Source organism: Malus domestica, chromosome 15, assembly GCF_042453785.1.
Source record: "Malus domestica chromosome 15, GDT2T_hap1".
Taxonomy (NCBI): Eukaryota; Viridiplantae; Streptophyta; class Magnoliopsida; order Rosales; family Rosaceae; genus Malus; species Malus domestica.
Window position 1 is genome coordinate 28304429 of NC_091675.1, and position 9778 is coordinate 28314206.

General features: G+C 39.2%; 2 long non-coding RNA genes across 2 annotated transcripts; one reads left to right on the forward strand and one right to left on the reverse strand.

Annotated features, from left to right (window-relative positions):
* Positions 1-3284: 3284 nt before the first annotated feature.
* LOC139192444 (uncharacterized) lies at positions 3285-6430 on the reverse strand. Its single transcript, XR_011576613.1, has 2 exons — positions 3866-6430; positions 3285-3714 (listed from the first exon to the last, which is right to left on the reverse strand). It is a non-coding gene; the product is annotated as an uncharacterized lncRNA (long non-coding RNA).
* Positions 6431-6509: 79 nt separating this feature from the next.
* LOC103401206 (uncharacterized) lies at positions 6510-9479 on the forward strand. The gene is made up of 2 exons (XR_003769661.2): positions 6510-8475; positions 8690-9479. It is a non-coding gene; the product is annotated as an uncharacterized lncRNA (long non-coding RNA).
* Positions 9480-9778: the final 299 nt, after the last annotated feature.

The window sequence follows — 9778 nt, forward strand, 5'->3', positions numbered from 1 at the left end:
TTCCTGAAAAGACAGAATGGGAAGCTTACTGCACTTATTGTGTATGTAGACGATATGGTGGCAACAGGTAATGATCCGGAAGAACGTGCGGCCTTGCAAAGATACCTGTCTACAAAATATGAAATGAAGGACCTTGGATCCTTGAAATATTTTTTAGGGATTGAGGTGTCGAGAAGCAATTCTGGAATTTTCTTATCTCAAAGGAAGTATATTATTGATTTGTTGCACGAAACTGTCATGTCAGCTTGTCAGCCAGTAGCTACACCATTAGAAGAAGGATTGAAACTTAGTGTTGATTCTAATCATGTACCAGTTGACAAAGGAAGATACCAAAGGTTAGTAGGCCGTTTGATGTATTTGGCACACACAAGACCGGACCTTGCTTATGCCTTGAGTGTAGTGAGTCAATACATGCATGATCCTGGAGAACAATATATGAATGCCGTGATGAGAATATTGCGATATTTGAAGGGAAGTCCAGGCAAAGGAATTTTGTTTAAAAGGAATAATCACTTTAGCGTTGAAGGTTATACTGATGCAGACTGGGCAGGTTCAATTGACGATAGGCGCTCAACATCAGGTTACTTTACGTTTGTTGGGGGTAACTTGGTTACATGGAGAAGTAAGAAACATAATATGGTTGCATGTTCCAGTGCAAAAGCCGAATACAGAGGTATGACTTTGGGAATTTGTGAAATTTTGTGGCTTAAGCTTCTGTTAAGCGATTTGGGTATACAACATGATCAGCCCATGAAATTATTTTGTGATAATAAAGCTGCCCATGACATCGCACATAATCCGGTACAACATGATAGAACAAAGCATGTTGAAGTTGACCGTTTCTTCATCAAAGAAAAATTGGAAGGGAAAATAATTGAAGTACCTGCGATAAGAACAGAAGATCAGTTGGCAGATATCCTCACAAAAGCTGTTTCAAGTCACAAGTTTTCAAGTTTCTTACACAAGTTGGGTATGAGCGACATACATGCACCAACTTGAGGGGGAGTGTTGACTTTTGTATTTTAGGTAGGATCCCTAATTGATTGTAATTCCGTGTATTCTCATATAATCACTTGTAATTAGTTCTCTTTCCAATTATGTTAGGGTTGTAAACCTATAAGTACCTCTTATTGAGAAGAATATAATATAATTCAAAGCATTCTCTTCTGAATCTTTTGTCGACGTTTAAGAATTTTATTATGTCCTCTTTTCAGGTATCAAAAATGTTGGAAGATGAACGGTTGTGTGATAACTAACAATTAAGGTTTTGTGTTGTTATTTAAGTGAGTGTGATACATATATATATTAGAATCATATAGCTTGAGTTTGATAATTATAAAAGTACTACTATATTAGTGTGATTTCAATATATACATTGGCATTACACTCAAATTTTCCAATCCTCTATAAAAAATAAAAAATAAAATTATTTCTATATAAGTTCTACACTCACTTTTGAGCCCTATAACAAAGCAACTATTCAATTAGGCAAGCATACAAAAGCATGCCAAAATAGTACTGCTAAACTATTTTGTACAATCATTCGGCTCCTCCTCAGGTATGGGATAGTGGGGGAGATTATTTTTCATAGCCAGGAAAGTTAGGTTTATCCTAATGCTAATGTTAGGAAGACTAATTAAATTTGTAGAAAAAAATTGTAAACTAAATGATGTGTCACTAATATGATTGAGCACATCCATCAACACTTAAGTAATATTCCAATTATCAATTTTCATATCATTTAGTTTACAAAATTTAGGGTATAGGGTATGCTACATAGAAGTTTTACTGTAATGAAATTTTCAATTGCATGTTGACTCGTCTTGCACACGAACATAGACATCTTTTTCTAAGTTAGGGAAACACTTGGTGCTTTGCCACGATAATTCACCATTTCGGAGGCCGAGAAGACTCATAGAGATATTTTAACCTCCCTTTGGCCACCATCATGCGATTCACCAACGCCAGGAATCGAACTTAGGTGTCGTATGAAATATGAGCCTGAAAGTCATCATCAACAACTAGGTCACCCCGAGATGGTTGCAAACGTATACATTGAATATGTTGGAGTTTTGAGCTCCTTTAGTTCCACATCGGGGAACTTCAAGGGAACTTGAGGTCCTTATATTAGGTTAGTCACTTTTATTAGTGATTAGGTATTTGACCATTTGGAATGAGGATTGAGGTTTGGGCCACTAATTGTGTGGATTGGGTTTGATGATTATAGCATAATATTAATATTAATTAATCAAGATAAGGGCCTTGGGGGCACTTGGGGCCTAAAAAGTTAAAATTGATCAGAGTTCATTAATTTTAATTTCGAATTAAGTTTTTAATTAAAAACATTTTGATTAATAGACACAACTATTTGGAAAGAGTTGTGTGGTTTCAGATACATCCAAAAAGTATTTAAAGAGGTAGGAAAGAGCCTATATAACTGAAGCCTTGGTTCCATCGTATATCATCTTTTCTTTTTCCCATTTCTCCCATATAAAACCTTAGAGAGAGTAAACACAAAAATTAATTCGCCAGAATTCTATAATCCAGTGTGGGTTGTAGAATTAGATAGTTGTATCTTGGTCAAGCAAACATCATAAACCACAAGCACAAGAACGAGACGGAAATACTGCTTAAATGACATAGCTTTTGCGCTAGCTTCTATCTATAATTCAACCAAGTTAGTATCAATTTAGTTACTGTATTTATTTCTGCTATTTCATTCTGTATTGCACGTATACTTCGTTAATAATGAATTAGTATTTCAATTTCTGTTATTTAATTTATTTTCTAAATTGGTCTCCAACATAATATTTTTTCGATGTTAAGGAGACTACATCTTAGCAGACTATATTGTAGCAACTCTCGAAACCAACATAAGTTGGTCTCACCCTTATTAGAAAAACTGGTATAATATAGTATACTAAAATGTGGTCTTCTAGCATTCTCCTTATAGAAACAACATAAGCGGAACGATCAAAAGAGTTTGGTACAATATGATCTACCAATATATGATCTCCCTAACAATTTTTCTTTGTAAACCACGTAAACGGAATGAAAGCCACCCATCACAGTCGCCGTATTTCTGTACACATGATTCTTGCTTATTGATCATCACTTAACACTGCCCATCCATTTGAACTTGGCGATATTTTTCTTTAAAAATATCTCCATCTTCTTCAAACTATGTTTTTTTTTTCTTTTAAAGTACAGAGTAAACCTTACAAAATGTGTATACTCCGATTCTAACCTCTATATATATGCATATTCTTTTTAAAGTATGTTGATTTGATAGTTTAAGTGCTTCATTACATTGCAAGGGATGGCATTGTTAAGTATTGAAATTGTAACGCAAATATCAACTTCTCGTTTGACATTAAAATAGATATGTTGCACCAATATAGAAAAACCCTTGGGTCAACTTTAATGGAGTGCCAAATGGCCCAAAACGGCCCATTTCTACCCAAAAAAAATCTCCAATGGAGGGCCGAAAAGAATCTCCAAGAAAAATTCCAAGACCAATTCCTAAGAGCTTTGCCAACTGTAGCCACGTTTGTAGGGACGGGCTAGCACTAATCTATGCATGGGCTACGCCACGTTCAATCTGGTTGGGCTGGTGCGAAGGCTCTGCTTTAGTGTAGCGCGGTATGATGCACCTGCAACAATTAATCCACATGATGCAAAACATGTTGGAAATTGGAGGGCCAGATCAAGCGGCTGCCATTTCAAGTCATAAAAGCATTTCAATTTATCTGTCAAGCTTTTTTAGGATGAAAGCTATGCACATTGAATAATTGTCAAATAGACAAATAATCAGTTCACAATAATTCCAGGCCAATTGAACAAAAAATTCAAACATATTCGATACCTGCAATTTCTCACCAACCAGATGAGGAGGCGAGGAGGGCTAGAGAGGCTGCGTATGATGGTGGTTTAATTGGGCCATGAGGTGTGATTGCCGAGGGAGCAGAGAATGTGGTCCTTAATTCTATGCCGGAGGAGGATGCGTGACTTAATTTTGTTCATGTATCACAGGAGAATGGACGAGAAATTGACTTAAATGTCATGGTGCAACATGGGGAGGAGAGTGTTGGTGACATGTTTGGTATGGCAGATGGGCTGGAGGCGCACGGTGAGGGTGGGGTTGTGGTAAGAGAAAATGGTGGGAAGGAGGATGATCCTTTTGACTTGATACCCATTATTGAGTCCATGATGAGGGAACAGAAAGGTAGGAAGAGGTCCATTTGGGAAGTGGAGTACGCGAAGCCAGTGGAATACTTTGAACCTACAGCTAGTCGACAAAAGAAGGTGTTTTTTTTCTGAGGCGGAGGAGACCAGCCTTAAGGGGTCTCCCAAATCCCCATGAAGCTAATCTATTGGAACTGTTAGGGTATCGAGGGCGACCTGACAATTGATGATCTATTGGAGTAGAATAGGCTCCATACCCCCGACATAGTGGTTCTTCTAGAGATAAAAAATAGAAGTTCTCGGTTATTTGAAGAGGAGTTGGGATGGATTTCATGCATACGGTGGAACCACGGGGAATTGAGGGTGGTATGTGTATTTTTTGGAGGAGATATGATCACATATTACTTGTTAAGTATGTGGATTTCTTCATTGAAGTTGGCATTTATGATGGGAACAAAAATGTGCAGTGGAGGTTATTTGCGGTCCATGCAAGTACGGATGATAATAAAAGAAAGGAGCAGTGGAAGGTGTTGTCTCATGGGATTGAGGCGACGGGTAATAGGTGTTTGCTTATTGGTGATTTTAATGATATTTTAGAAGATACAGAGAAGGAAGGAGGTAACTATAGATCTGTGGCAAGTATAAGGGATTTTAATGAGTTTATTGTGAGTAATGGACTATTGGATTTGGGTTTTGTCAGCTATCCATTTACATGGAGGAACCGAAGAGATGAAGGGCCCATACAACAACGGTTGGATTGAGATTTGGCGTTAAGTGGATTGGTTGATATGTATCATGAGGCGACAGTCATGCACGAGGTATTGGAAGGGTCCGACCATGCTATGCTTATTTTGGGTACGAATGTTGCACCTCTTAGTAGGAGGTGGCGATTTATTTATGATGCCAGATGGAATAAAGTAGATGAGTGTCATGATATAGTGGCAACAAGCTGGAGGCGTGGGGTTATGGGCTCCTATGCTTTCTGGGTTGTGGAGAAGCTCAAGGGGGTACGGTATGGGTTACAGAACTGGAGAAGATTAAAGGGGTGTAACTCAAAGGCTTGTATCGATGCTTTGAAAAGAGAGTTAAGGTTGGCTTATAAATCACCTATTTTTGCAAGTGATGATATTCGGCGGAAGGAAGGTGAGCTCAAACGGATGATTAAGGAGGAAGAGGTGTATTGGAAGGAAAAATCCCAAGTTCAGTGGATTCGAGAGGGGGATAAAAAATACTAAGTTCTTTCATGCTTAAACAATGAAACGGCGTCGATGTAATAAGATTATGGGATTGGAAAATGCTCAAGGGGTATGGTGTACTAAACCGAGTCAGGTGGATGCGATTGCAGTGAGTTATTTTCAAAGCCTCTTTCTTACTTGTAATCCAATACGGGTTCCGGAGATAACAGAGTGTGTAAAGGACAGGATTTCGGTGGAGGACACAAGGGGTTTAATGCAGCCAGTAACAGAGGAAGAGGTGCACCATACTATATTCCAAATCCCTGCTGATAAGTCTTCTGGACCGGATAGGTTTACTGGGAGATTATATCATCAATATTGGGATGTGGTGGGTAAGGATATTGTGAAGATGGTTCAGGCGTTTTGGTTTTCTGGTAAGCTTCTGCGGAAGTTGAACCATACTCATCTTGTCCTTATCCCCAAGATGGCTAGCCCTCGGAAAATGGCTCAATTAGGGCCAATTTCTTTGTGTAACGTGGCATAGAATGAAGTAGGTTATGCCACATATCATTAGTTCAAATCAATCAGCTTTCATGGCGGGGAGACAGATTCATGATAATGTACTGGTGGTGCATGAGGTTTTGCATTCTTTGAGTCATCAAAGGGATAGGAATGAGGCTTCGATGGCGATGAAACTAGATATAGCAAAGGCTTATGATCGTGTTGAATGGCGTTTTTTGCTGGCAATGATGAAAGCTTCGGGTTTCCCTTAGGGATTTTGCCGTCTAATTGCAGAGTGTATAACTACAGTTATGTATAGTGTACTGATTAATGAGGCGTCTATGGGGTTTATTCAACCTCAAAGAGGGTTGAGGCAAGGTGACCCAATGTCGCCTTTTCTTTTTCTAATTTGTGCTAAAGGGTTCTCGGCATTGCTACGTATTAGGGAGGAACATGGTTCTATTCATGGTGTGAGGGTGGCGCCTGGTGGGGTTGCATTAACCCACTTATTTTTTGCCGATGACGCTGTTATTTTTTGTAAGGCTAAAGATGAGGAGGTTCTCTTGGTTATGGATGTGCTAAAGTGCTATGCGGATGCTTCCAGCCAAGTTATTAATAGAGATAAGAGCTCCTTGTATTTTGGGGCTAATTTTTCAAGGCAACGACAGAAGCAAATTGCCTCGTGTACTAATATTATGGGTCGAGATGATTTTGGCAAGTATTTGGGGATAATAGCTGACTTTAGATCTTTAAAGAAGGCGGTTTTTTAGGAGGTGCGTGAGGCTTTGGAGGGACGAATCAATGGATGAGTTGAACAATCTCTATTCCCTGCAGGTAGAGAGGTTTTTATTAAATCAGTAGCTATGGCATTACTAAACTATGCGATGTCGTGCTTTAAGCTTCCAGTTGGCCTTTGTAAAGAGCTGGAAGCGGTCATTGCTAAGTTTTGGTAGATAAGGAATAAGGATAAGGGCGGTATACATTGGATTTCTTGGCAAAAAATGAAACGGAGGAAGAAGGCTAGAGGGTTTGGGTTTAGAGATTTATTGTTGTTTAACTTGGCTTATTTAGCTAAGATTGGCTAGCGAATTTTACGTAACCCGAAGTCGTTGTTGGGAAGCATTCTTAAAGCCAAGTATTTCCCGGATCAGCCATTTATGGAGGCTAGGCAAGGGATGAGATCTTCATGGGGGTGGAAGGGTATTATCCAGGGGTGGAAGATAAGCATCAATATTTACTTCATGGGGGTGGAAGGGTATTATCTAGGGGTGGAAGATAAGCATCAATATTTATAACGATCCTTGGTTGCCAAGGCCTCATACATATAAGGTCAGGTCGAAACATGTGGATAGGCCTGTGATAGGGGATGCTTTGATTGATTTAGAGTGAGCTGTTTGAAGGGAAGATCTTATACGAAGGGTCTTTGAGGAAAAAAAAGGTAATATTATTCTTAGGCTACCTAAGTTTATTGGGGTGTTCAAACAAACTTATTTGGCATTATTTTACTAATGGTGTCTATACGGTTCGAATGGGTTATGGTGCTCCATGGAGATGAGGGAGAATGGAAAGCTTGGGAGGAAAGAGATAGGGGGAAGGAGTAAGCGTGATGTGGGGTGATCGCAGCTGGGGGGATTTATGGAGGTTAGAGGTTCCTATTAAGTTAAAGTTGTTTATATGGCAGTGTTGTAACCATTCCTTGGAGGTGCGATGTAATCTGATTAAACGTCGTATGCAAATGGATAGCAAATGTGTTATATGTGGTGAAGCGGAGGAAATGAAGCATCACCTGTTTTTTCAATGTCCGTTTAGTCAGGTGTTTTGGTACTGTTGTTTTTTGCAACTCGATATGGCATCAGTGGTTGGTAGAGATTTCTATGAGTATTGACAGGTGCTTTGTGGTAAGTTTCGGGACAACGATCGACGAATGGAGCTGTTGCAGGCGTGTGTGTTTGTCATCTGGAGGATATGGAAGAACAGGAATGAAATGGTTTTTAATGGTGTTTTGGTTAATCCTTTAGAGATGGTGAATGTAATGCGACGTAGTCTTTTAGTGTTTAGAGCTAGGTTAGGCAGCAAGAGGAGTGATGAGGGCGATGGTGCAGAAGGGAGTGGTGTTAGCGTTGCTGGGAAGCGTGTTCGATGGATGAGTCCTCCTTTTAGGGTACTAAAGATCAATTGTGATGGTGCATAGAGCGGGAAGACGAGCAAAGGTGGTTATGGGTGGGTGCTAAGGGATTTTGCTGGGTTGTTGCAAACGACTAGAGGGGAAGGGGGTTTGTTTTTTAACTTGGCAGTAATGGCTGAAGTTCCTACGATCCGAGCTGCTTTGTGGGTTTGTATTGAGTTAGGCTGTATGGATGTGGAGCTTGAATCGGATTCTCAAGTTCTTATTCGAATGATTAGGGGAGAGTATGATATCGATGCTACTTTGGACTGCTTTATTCATGATATTTGACTACTGGTATCGCAATTAGGAAGGGTGACGTTTGGGTTTGTTAAGCGGAGTGGCAATACCGATGGACATGTCGTTGCCTCTTATGTAGCCTCACATGGAGGTGCTTTGCGGTGGGATGCGATTGGTCCAGAGTTCTTATTTAATATTCTTGCTCAAGATGTAAATGTTTCAGTTAGAATTTAATACAGTTTATCTTTGACAAAAAAAAACTGTAAATTATATATTTTTAATCGGTTATTAGTCATATTAACTGATGAAAAATCATGTTATATTATGTTTTTATGTATCTTTGTGTTATATTATTCCACACAAAGTTTATGTGGCGCATGCCTAGTAACTAATGAGCTAACTACGTCTTTTTGTGTGGATATAGGTGTGCCAACTCATGACAGAGCTCAATCGGGCTAGTAGAAAAGATATGATGATGGTGGTGCCTGACTTTGTACATCCTAATCAACAATGGCCGAGGAAAGAACACACCTTGGCCTGGCTTTTAGAACCTAAAGACAAGGTTACCTAATTCACTGTGAAGTTTAGGATCTTATGCACTGAGTTTGGCTGTTTCAACTATATTTGTGAGAATAGAGTGCGCCAAACCAGTAGTAGGTTAAGGGGCAAAGGTACCCAAAGGAGATGAGTATTTTTATAATGAACGTGGTTGGCCGTCAAAATGCTGAACTATGAAGTGCACCTGAGAGTAATCGATCATAGAGTACTTCACTTTGCCAAGCAACTAATGAAGTGACCACTTTAGACCAAAGAATTGAGAACTCTTCACATACCAAGACTTGGATAGATAACCAACTAACCAAAAGCAGTATTGTACTTGTCCAAACTAAAGGTGTTCCTGAATCGTCTGGTTGTACGGCTCTAGTCCTATTTACTTATCCACACGGAAGATGCCTCCAATTGTCAAAATTACTTATCCATACTGAATGTGTGTTGATGGGAGGGTTATGATAATTAGTATTTTCTCAAGGGTGTGAGAAATGTTTCGCGTAGAGCGAAGGTTTTCACATGGAGAATTTTTTAGTTGTTTGTTGAGTTGAAGAGAGCTTCACATTGCAGAATCTCTTCTATTTATAAAGATGTGCTTCGTAATAAACAAATATGTCGATGCAGAGTCTTGATGAGGCTGTGCCTACTCGAAATTTACCTAGATATTCCCTTTTTAGCATTTCCTTAGCCGAAATTCAATATCTATCCAGTCTCAACTTATTCGACTTTAATCAGGATTATAAACCTAGTCCCTTTATGCACTTGATTCATTCTCAAATGGTCAAATATAAATTCTGATCCTTAGAATAATTCGATTCTTACTAGAACCTACTATCATTAACAATTTTACTTTGCTTAGGACTCGACCAAGCCACGGTTGAACCTGATCCTTAAAAGTACAACTCCTATTGGGAGTCGGTCGAATCATTCTTGAGTTTGATCCCTTAATAGTCCTAGTCCTACA